General features: G+C 35.3%; 1 protein-coding gene across 6 annotated transcripts in view; it reads left to right on the forward strand.

The window, feature by feature from the left end:
* The window catches only part of CDH18 (cadherin 18), a 974546-nt gene that overhangs the window by 509444 nt on the left and 452975 nt on the right, over window positions 1-12127 (forward strand). The window lies entirely within an intron of this gene.

The following is a 12127-nucleotide window of genomic DNA, read 5'->3' on the forward strand; positions in this document are numbered from 1 at the left end:
CTTTTCCTTCTATCAAATCCAGTCATACTTAATGAACTTTCAGATTAATCAAGAGTAAATGTTCCTGGCTATTTCCCTGCTGGATATCAAGAAATTCTAAAATAAAATTCTTAGCTAAAATTATTATGGTCTTCTGTTTGCTCAGGTGATGGCATCACTGCTTTGAGCTGAGAGAGACAGATCAGAGAAAGATTTTATTATGCAGCCAAAAAAAAAAAAAAACCACACAAGCTCTCACGGTGTTTTGGAACCTTTATTTTCCACTCTGGGATCACCCACAGATTTTTCAAAGCAGGGGGCTTTCCTTATGCAGTAATTGCTCTCTTCTATTTTAGTGAACTTGTCTTAGCAGAGAAAATATTTTAAATCAAGAGTTTGAGGTCCAGATTAGATCTCGTGTGTACCTTGTTGGATGTGGGAGGGGGTAGCAGGATATGGTACTAGTAGAGAATGAGTTCTGTCATATAATACTCTGGTCCAAGCACCAATCATCTTTTCAGTTTTTCAAGCCTCCTGTACTGTTTAATTCTGGATTTCTTGATAGTAAATTAATCTAGTGTAGGGCAACACATTTATTCACTTAATAAGGTATTCATTTAATGCCTTGCTAGATAAGGATTTTATAAAACATAGTACTGATCATTTTCAGTGAGACAGCTAACTTAAGGAGGGGAAAAAATGATACTAATGGTCAATTTTGATTTCCTGACAAGAATTACAGGCAGAAAAATAAGGATTTACTGTTCTAGGTGCAACAGAAATGCCCAACTGAAGATAATCCAATAGTAAAGGAAAATACAATAGTAGAAGGAAAGTTAAGAGCTGGGAAGCTTTACCTGTAACTCTGTCTTGTGCATGTTGGATATAATTAGCTATAACAGTAGTGAACATGGCAATAGAAACCAATGCTCATGTAAAATCTATACATTGGGCTATTGGAAATGATTCCTCCTGATGTCCTATTTCAGATGGATATGTGGGAATCATGAGAATGAATGAGTCAGTCCAAGTTCATAAATTTTTTAGATGAAGTGTGCTATATATAGTAAATATATAGTACATTTTTATTGGCTTATATAAATACCATTACTGTGCTTCGTGTTGATGTTTGTGGTCTGATGAATGCAAACCCATGTTCACAGGTGTGTGTCTCACTTGCCCTGTATTTGGCTTGTCAGTGATTAGAAATATGAGGTATACCTGATGTATTTGAAAATTTCATATAATAATCTTTTAGAATCTGAACATGCATGTACCTTTCTGTAGGTCTAGGATTAAAAGTACTGAACTTATTGGCTTGAAAATATTTATTTATCTCAAATCCATGTTTTTGATGCCATGTAGTCAGGTGAAAAGTGAGAGAAATTGAGAGATTTAAGACAACAAGTGTGTAAGATGTTTTGCTTTTTTTTTTTTCTTAATAAGTAGAGGACTTCAAACTTTTTAATTTGCTTCATGAATGCCTTTTGTGTAGTTGCATTATACATGCCTGTAGAACTATAGTTTGGATAAGAGCTTTTTAACCTTGGTGCTCTTGATATATCAGGCTGTATGATTCTCATGGGTGATGGGAGGCTGTCCTGTGTTTTGTAGGATGCCTAGCAATATGTTCTACCTGCAATATGCCAGTAGCAGCATTTGCAAATTGTGACAACCAAAAATATCTGCAGGCATTGTTAACTATTTCCTTGGGGGGGAGCAAACTTGTATCCCTCTCCCACTGAAAACCAATACTGTAGTAAAAACCAAAGATTGTGTGCAGAAAATGGTCATACAACACATGGTTTGAGTAGACAACTGTTCACATATAGTTCAGTTTGGGTGTTCTGTGATGAACCCCCCTTCTCTTGCTTTGGAGTAATTTCAACTGGTGTTTCATTAGGTCCCTAACACAAACTGTGGAAGAGCTTATCAGTGTTCTTTTTTTCTGTAAACTGAGAGACTGGCCTGTATTAGCATATGCTATAATTTGTAGGAACAAGAGGAAATTTTTTAAAAATGGAAAAAAGAAAACAGATGTGAAGGCTGAGACATCTCACTTCAAGTTTTTTCTTTCAGATGAGTCTTTAATATAAGTAATGAGTAAATGAAAAATACTGATTCTATTCTATAATAGCTTTTTCTTTCTTTTCTTTCTTTTTTTTTTTTTTGGAGTATGTATATGTTTGTAATGTAAGCAGTGGGTGTTTACTGTAGTAATTCCAGGTGCTTGGAGTAGTTTTTAATGTCCAAAGTCTCCAGAAGTAAAAGGAAAACGTTTTGATTTTAAGTGCATAGTTCTTAGTTGGTTGGTATTATATAGCACAATAAAAAGAAATATTGAGCTTCATGATTTGAGCACATGGCAGAACTTGATCCTGACCTGGATTACTTGTGTCAAATATTACTTGTATATAGGCCATTTTTCTTCCTCTGCGAAAGGGGATAAGAATAGGCATGAGAACCCAACAATACAAGGTGCTAAAATGGGTTTCAATTTGTAAAGATCTACACTACTGTCGATAAATGATCGTAGAGTCGGTGTCTCTGGTGATTTTTCTAGTGAGAATTGACTCAGTATGCTGAATCTTCCGAGCTATAGAGGTTAAAAATTATCTATTAAAAATGGAAGTATTTTTTGTTTTGTTTTTATTTAAATGCCAGTTAGTTAATTAGTTCATTTCCAGTTAGTTAATATAAGTGTAATATTAGTTTCAGGTGTACAATACAGAGATTCAACACTTCCATAAAACAGCCTGTACTCATTACTGGGCCCTCCTTAACCCCCGTCACCTAATTCACCCATTCCCCCATGACCATCAGTTTGTTCTCTATAGCTAGGAGTCTGTTTCTTCATTTGCCAACTTCTCTCTCTCTCTGTCTGTCTCTCTGTTTTTGTTTTTTCCTCTTTGCGTGTTTGTACGAATGTCAGTATTCTTATATACCATTCATTTAAGTAATCCTCCATTAATTTTTTTTTTTTAAGTTAAGAGAAGGCCAACACAAATTAAGTCATTTAGTATCTCTATCATTGCTGATAGTGTTTTGACTTTTAAGTGCTGCACATATTCCAGAAAGAGATTTCCAGGATAATAAATGGACTTCAGGGAAACGTAGGAACAGGTATAGGAAGAACATTCACTTTAGTGTATCCTGATATGTGTGGGTGTTGTTTCTTAAATATCAGAAAATTCTGGCATGTAAACTTCCACACTGCGTGGCTACATCAATTTAGGAAACTTCTTGGTAATCGGAGAATAAAGTGAACAAAATTCAATCCCTACAAGTATCTGAGTGAAATACTGATAAAGCAAGTATTTCACTTATCTGACCTCCCCTAGACTATGCCTTACCCTATGTTTTACTCATACTGCATGGAATATGATAGATTAAATTGCCAGGAAAATGAATTTGGACGTTGCAGATGCTTCTATTGAAAAAAGGGGGATTCACTACCATTTCTATTTCACTTGTTTAGGTGATCATAGGGTCTTCAAATAGATACTTACTTTCATTGTATTTATGCCTTTGGGACAATATATATGACTTATTTATAACTATGCACAATCTGATGTGACTGGTAATTTCACTTGATCCAATTATTTTCAGTCAGTCTACCTGATAACAGAAGTATTTTAAATAAAAATATCTGTCTAGGTTAAACTCACAGTTATCAATGGGATTTAAATGAAGGCTGGTTGCCATTTTAACCTAGTGAATCATCATATTCATATAAAAAATTTTTGAAACTAGTGTTGGCAAAGGTGTGATAAAACTCTTATTTACAGTTATCCCTTGTGGAAGTGAAAATTAACATACCAGTTTTGAAAAGCAATTTTCAGTCCATGGCCAGAGATGGGAGAAAGCAGACTTCCTTACATGTAACTTGTGGGAATAAACCACTAAAATACAGTTCAAAGTATCAAAAAATGAAGAAATAACTCAGGAAGTTAAAACACAAGAATTCAAATCAATCTGAATAATGGTAAAATGATGGAGCTTGAATATTAAGCTTCATACAAAATGTTATATAAAATGTGATTTTTAAAAGGACATCAAGAAAATCCATTTAGTTGGATAATATATTGAGGCAAAAATGGGTATCTCCCAAATTTTCTGTACTGTTTATATATTTAAACATGTGTAATTAGTATCTTCAGCTGCAATGTGATATAATTTAAACGAGCCATGAAAATATAAACAAATTATTTTAGCTTTATGCAATTTTTGCTTTTATAGAGAACCTGCTTATTGGTTGATTGGCTCAGTTTAACTTACCAATAGATGAGAAAGCCCTATATTACTGATTGGAAAGTAAACCAGATCCAAAAGACTATTTAGTAAAATTTTCAATTCTGTGATTGCAATTCTACTTTTAGATGATTTATCATATTTTTTAAAGAGAAGTAGTACTATTGAGTAATACATTATACTTTATTAATTATTAAATTCATTTATGGAGATTACATTCTATTTGGGAAGCGTGATGATAAACAAGGGAAATAATGTATTAGTTGTAGAAGATACTACTATTAAGGGGGGAAATAAAAGTGGGGTAGGGAATAAAAGTTTTGAGGAAATGGATGAAATCTTATACTTTAGTTATTATGGCTCCTAAGCCCTCTTTGGGAAGTGATTTGAATAAAAACTTGGAGGAAGTTTGGTTAAGTATGGTCATTGATATCTGATAAGTCGTATTCCAGAGAGCGTGAACACAAGTACAGAAGTAGAGAGGAATATGCACAGTTTAAGAATAGCGAGAAGGCCAGCATAGCTGGAATGAAGTGACAGAAATGGACCATCGAAGGAGATACCATTAAGAGATAATGGAAACCAGATCATGTCGAGATCCTGTAGATTAGTGTAAAGACTTTATTTTTTTCTCAGAGATTTGGGGTAGTCTTAACTGTTTCTGATGAGAGAATTGAGTTAATCTGATATTGTTATGTTAGGTAGTAAAAGAAGATGAAGGATACTGATGGATTAAGGTTACTCATCAGCTATATATCGGCAAGGAAGTTTGGCCATGGGGTTGCAGTTAGACTGAAGAGGAGCGAGGACAGAACAGGACAGCTGTGCAATTAGCTCTGTAATTTGGTGGAGAAAACATGGTGACTTGCAGCACAGCGGAAGCCATGGAGGTGACAAAAGAGGTATATCTTGAAATTAAAGCTGATAGGACTTGACATTACATAGGATTTGGGGTGCTGGGGGATGGTGAGAGTAAAGGATAAATTTTGTTGCTGCATCCTGAGCAATTAGAAGGAGGCAGTTGGGGAGCACCTGGCCAGTCAGAAGAACCTGTGGCTCTTGATTTCAGGGTCATGAGTTCGAGTCCCACATTGGGTGTAGACATTACTTAAATAAATCTAAGAAGAAGAAGGGTAGGAGGAGGAGAAGAAGAGGAGGAGGAGGAGGAGGGAGAAGAGGAAGGGAAAGAAGAAGGAGGGGGAGGAGGTGAAGGGGGGAGAAAGGGGAGGAAGCGGGGAGGGAAAGAATTAGGTAGAACAAAGCTTGGCAGGGGAAGGAGATCATGAGTTAGATATGAAGAACCGAGTTTTGTCTGTTTTTTTCAGGTGTTTTGTTTTGTTTTGTTTTGTTTTTTAAATAGGCTCCATGCACAGCATGGAATTTAGTTGAGGGTGGGGGTGGCAAACCCTCAATCCTAATATCGAGACCTGAGCTGAGATAGAATCAGAAACTCTATCAACGAAGCCACCTGGGAGCCCTGTATATTTTTAGATTTAAATGTGTAAGTAGGGATGGCATGGAGTCAGTTGCATACACAAGTGTGGGGTTCAGTGACGAGCTGTCAGCTGGAGGTAAGAAATCAGAAGCCATTCCTCATAGATAGCATTTAAAATGAAGAGATGGGATGTGAATGAAAAGATAAAAAACACAAGGCCAGGAGCTGGTGCAACCCAGCACAGATAGGTTGGGAAAATAAAAGCCAGTACAGTTAGTTTCTTGAGGCCATAAAAACTAATATTGGCACAAAATTATTGGTTTAATCATCTCTAGATTTTGGTGTTCATTAATATAGTTCTACTCTTTTAATATTTTTATTGGCTTTAACTAAAGCATGATGTTACAATTATTGCTTTTTAGATTTGACAAATATGTAATATAAAATATATCTAATTTATGAATGACTGAAAATTTTGCCTTTTTCCAACCCTAAATTACTCTACAAGTATTTTAAAAAGTAGATATGAAGTCTTCTGTAGCCATTATTAAAATGAAGGAACTGTATGTTTTTATGTTCCTATCCTGCTCATGATTTATGCCCAGCCTTTGATGTGCAGAAGAAATGTATAAAGGAGCAAGATGTGAATCTCTAGTTTCAACTGCAGGTATGAGGTGACTATAAAATATTTAAATTCACCTTTAAACAAATACAAAGGATTACTACATTAGTAGATTTTATCAACGATACTCTAACGAATGCATTCTTTCATCAACTATTCCAAGACACGCGCACACACATTGACACACACAACTTTATGATCACATTCTGTTTCTTAATCTAAACAGACAATAACCAGCTTGGTTAACCAGAATTTTATTAACAAAACTTCACTCAGAATATTTTCATCTCAGATGATTTCAGTGCTTTAACTTCTGCAACTCAGAAGAAGTTGCAAGAGTTTGAACAATTTAAGGGCGTGTTTAAGTGTTGTGTGTGACCACACTGAAGGCTCATGAGTGGGCAGAATAATGGTTCCCAAAGATATTCAGGTCCAAATTCCTGAAACCTGTAAGTATATTAGGTGGTAGAGGAAGGTTAATGAATGAAGATGGAATTAAGTTTGCTAATCAGCTACTCTAAAACAGATTGCTGATCCTGGAAGATCTAGGTGGGCCCATGGTAATCACAGGGTACTAAAAGTGGGAAAAGGAGGCATACAGGAGGTCAGAGTGATGCTACGTGGGAGGGACTCAACTCTGATGTTCCTGGGTTGAAATATGGAGGAAGAGGGCCAAGCACTAAGTGGTTTAGGAAACTGCTAGAAACTGGGAAAGGCAAGGATTCTCTGCTTCTTGCCTTAAGAAAGGAAGGCAGCCATGACAGACACTTGTATTTTAGAGCAGTTGTGACTCATTTCCGATGACTGACTTGACCCTTGTCAGACTCCTGGCCTACAAAACCATAAGATACCAATTTTGTGTTGTTGGAAACCACCTACTTTATGGTATAGGAAACTGATATAGCTACCTAGCATAAGGAGGTGTTTTAAGTTCTGCCTTTTATAAATCAATCAAGCAATCAATCAATCGTGTAAATTTTTTGAGGCTAAATACATATAATGTTACTGAATATATAATAATGGAACCATTAACCTGATATCTCTCTATTGTTCAACACTATAAATTTTTGTAAAAACTGTGATATCAAACCTGAAGGATGTTTTCTAAAGCAGAATGTAAAGTATAATGAAAGAAAAGAATGTGTCTTACCTAATATGTACATTCTCATCCCCACTTATCCCCACAGTGTACTTCTATTAATATGAGTGTACTGGACTTCTGGGTCCTGTGTCCAAATATGATTTACAGAGTGTCAATTCTTTTCTAGAGCTCTTTTAAGTAGATTATTTATTAATGTAACAATGCAAATATCAGCTTAGAAATCAAGAAATAGAATGTCTTGCAAAATAAGCCACATTTCCCCTTGTCACTTTTACAGTAGGAAATATTCAACTTTTGAGCAATAGCATGTTCTAAAAAAGCAAATTTCACTATGATAGGCCATTCAGTAGTTTAGAGGGTATAAAGATTTATTACCTGGTATGGTTAAGAAAGATGGATTTAGAATGAGAATATAGAAAACTGTGTCCTTTCAATGTTCTAAATATATATTTTTTAAGATTGATTTCTTATTTTAGAGAGAGAATGAGTATGCAAGCAGGTAAGGGGCAGAGGGATAGGAAGGGAGAGAATCTCAAGTAGACTCCCATTGATCCTGGAGCCCCATGTGGGGCTCAATCTCATGATCCTGAGATCATGACTTGAGCTGAAACCAAGAGTCAGAAGTTTAACCAACTGAGCCACCCAGGCACCACTCTGATCTATTTTTGAATAACTTGAACAGGAGAAGAGTGATTTAGCCTCCCCTTCTAAATGACTCTTCCTCATGTTCAAAGCATAACACTCAGGTTACTATTCATGGAAAAATGTTGCACATATTTCCAGTGAACAGAAACTTAAAGAATGAAATAAAGCAAATCTTCTAGTAGTATTTGGCTAATGACAATTTTATTTCAGTCTTTGAAATGTCCCAGTTATAACATTTGCTCATACCAGGTTACGAAAGTCCTATTCAGCAGATGGTTCTAATAGAAATAGTGGGCCTGCCCACCTGCACATGAACCATTCCAGGGCAGGAGGAGAACCCAAATGAGTAATGCACACCTGTCTTTACTAATCTGCTCACTAGTGATATTGGAGGCACTGGAACAAATTGTTCATTTGAGCTTCCATATTCTTGATCCACATTCCATGATCTGCTTCCAAAATCCCTGGCTGGCCACCTAGGGGAGAACCAACTCTGAGTCACGCATCTATCCATGGCTCATAATCAAGGGACATTTCATTTTCTTCTTACATGTTTTGCTTTTCTGATTTATATTCATTCTATCAATCTTTTAAATATGTGCAACATTTTTCCATGAATAGTAACCTGAGTGTTATGCTTTGAACATGAGGAAGAGTCATTTAGAAGGTGCTTGGTGTAACAAGTCAAATGATAAGGTTAACAACCTCCCTTTCCCTTTCTTCAATCCATACTCAGCTGAAATATCCAAAAAATTAGAATTTTTATCCATGTATACCTTTCTTTATATACCTAGAAAACATGTGTGAACATATATATGCATATAGGTATAATATGGGCAGACTTTTTCTACTTTTTAATGTAAATGTATTATTTTAGTGTACAACACAGTTTTACATAAAATTAGATCACTAATGTTTCTAAACATCAGTAATATCAGTCTGATTTTTCCTTGTCTTTATTGTCTCTGTATTAATTAGTTTTTATTCCTGCCTCTGTCTTTATGTCCTGCCATATTGCATCATTTTTCTCTTTTGTGACTCTTCAATCTCATTCTTTTAAATTTTCATTTGATCCTATGTCAGTTAACTAGCTTGGGCAGCCATAACAATAACCCAAGGACTGTGTAGCTTAAGCAATAGGAATGTATCTTTCATAGTTGTAGGGGCTAATAAGTCTAAGATCAGAGTGTTCGCCCATTCAGTGTCCTGGTGAGTGCTCTCTTCTCTCTTCCTGCTTACAGATGGCCATTTGCTGTGTCCTCATATGACAGAAAGCAAGCTCTCAGATGCATCTTTTGATAAGGGCACTATCCTCATATGCAGGTCTCACCCTCATGACTTCATCTAAACCAAACTGCCTACCCAAAGGCCCTTCTCCAAATACCATCACACTAGGGGTTAGAGTTTCTACATAGGAATTTTGGAGGTACATGGTCCAGTCCACAGCAGCAGTTCCTTCTTCTGTTATCCTAGTTTCAAATCTTTTAAAAATTATTATTATTATTATTATTATTAATTTCTAAATATTCTATTTCTTTCCTCTGCCATTTTTTATTCTACCAGTCATTCCAATCTCCTCAGTACGTTCTGGTCCCCATGCAACTCTTTCTCCAGAGTCATCTTATGTGACTTTTAAGAATACACCTGAATATTATAGCCATCTGTTTTTCCAAAACCCTTCAAAATACTAGAAACAAAGTCTGTACTCATTCCCTGTAATGTTTGGTGACAATCATCAGTTAGGTCCCTTTTCAAGATAGTTTAAAGGTCATGAGTATTGCTTGACTTCTATACCCACTCTATACTCTAAAATGCTAAAACTAGTTTTTAGCTAATGTAAATAGTATATAAATATGCAGAGAATAATATATAATTGTGCATGCACAAAATGTATTTTTCAGCTCTTCTAAAATCTGTGACATTTTGCCTTGCCAAGGATATCTCAAGACTCTTCCCCTGGATTTACTGAATGCATTATATAAAGTGAAATTTAAAATTATTTGTTACAATACTTTTAAACAGAATTTCTGAAAATTTCTTTAAGGAAAAAAATCAACTTTAATCCATTTATTATTCACTTGAGTAAAAAAAAGAATACGTCAGGAAATGACAGTACTGAGTATCACTGATTTGAAATAGTCAAGGCATGAATCACTCTTTTCAGATGAGATGTTCTCACCAACTTCAAAGGTAGCTCCTGTGTGACTCTGGGAGCAGTTGGGAATAGCTTGTTTCTCCCTGAGAAAGAATTTCACTCTATTTCCAGTCCAGTGCTAAGGAGGATTTCATGTGTATGCAAAAAGGTATTTTTAACACAAAATTTGGTATTAACATCATGGAATTGCTGACTCTTCCGAGTGTAAAATTGTGGCTTTCAGAAAGAAGTAAACTGGGACACTCTGTCAGCATCCTGGAAATGATATCCATTCTTTACTAAAGGAAATGCCAAACATTTAAAATGAAAAAGCAACACATTAACTCAATGAAAAGGCTAGATTGTTCTAATCAATAAATTCTACAAGGGTAGTTTATTCTTAGCTAATACGTATTTATGCCTCTAACTTATCACAACAGAAGAGCATTGTTTATAAAATTTTGATTTTTCTAAACAACATGAAATATTTAAAATAACAATTGCTTCACCTCAGTTTGTGTTTAATTGTTATTGATCTTTCTGCTCTATGTAAATACTAACTCAGAGCTTGCTTTTCAGATGTTTATCAAACTGCACATTTTTCCAGGAAACTCTACAATTTCCTTTTCTGCATATTAATTTTTCATCCAATACAGTACATTTTCTTCAATGTATTGCATTTCATTTAAAATTAGTGCATTTGAAGATAACCATTTTATAAAATATAAAAGTAGCACCTTCTGCCAAAATATGTTTTACTGGATAAAAATGATGAATTTAGTGTAATTTTTTAATAGAGTGTAGAGACAAAAAAAAAAAAAAAAAAAAAAAAAGAAATAAACCCCATTAAAAAAAAAAAATAGAGTGTAGAGACTTGATATACTGAAAAATTTGAGAGAAATTATCTAATGTATACTTTGAACTCAGATTTCAATTAACTTATTGATTTATTTACACTTATCATTATATAAGTGATCATTTTAAATTTATTTGTATGTGTATAGTTAACCAGGCTAACTGGAAGTCTTTTCTGGGGCCTCCAGATGCTGGGCAGATATTAGCTTCATTGTTTTTATGAGTGAACGGAAGTCATACAAGTCACAGTTTTGCCCAGTGGCGCAGACTTCATAGCAGCTGAATCACAATGGAGCATGCTGTGTCTTCCATCTTTTGTACCTCTCCGCTACTCATCCTTCATACCCCCTTGATCATGGATCTGATGGCCTTGCCTCACATTACAATTATTAGCATTCTAAAATCAGTGGGACACTTTCTAACTCCCGTCACTACCAAAGCTACATGTAAACTGATGTCTAAGATCTAATCCCTTTTCTCTGCTCAAGTTATAGTGAAACGTCATTCTTGCTATTTTCTGTACCTCGTTCTCAGGATTCCCTCCCTAGACCTACGCTGACTCTGCCTCTGAATTGGTTGCGTCATCTATTCTCCCTTCCTAACTGATCAAATTCTATATATTCATTATACCAGCTTCTATATATTGTAGCCCTAAAATACACTTAGAATGTGTTCACTACTTTCATATTTGCTGGCTTCATACTGGTTCAGATCACCATGACCTCTTCCACAAAGGCTTCTTCTCATTTGCTTTCATCAGCAAATGCTGTCCTTAAATCCTTTACGATATGCCAGCTAGCAGAAACTTCTTAAAAATATAAATCAGTAGTGTTCCTGTTCTCTTTTGAAACCCTTCAGTGAATCTCAATTTAATGTACAATATGAGACTTTAAGTTTTTGTCAGGGCCTCTAAAATCCTACGTGACTTCACACAGCCTCCCTTTCCAACTTGACCCTCACGTCCACCCACCAAACTATAGTTTAATGCTTTCCCCTCCTCATATTTGTTGAGCCTTTCTTGGGAGCGTTTGAACTGGTTATTCTGTCTGAAATGCCCTTCTCTACTATTTTTCTATGCCTGCACCTTTATCTTTTATGTTGAAT

This window comes from Mustela nivalis, assembly GCF_964662115.1.
Source record: "Mustela nivalis genome assembly, chromosome: 3".
Classification (NCBI taxonomy): Eukaryota; Metazoa; Chordata; class Mammalia; order Carnivora; family Mustelidae; genus Mustela; species Mustela nivalis.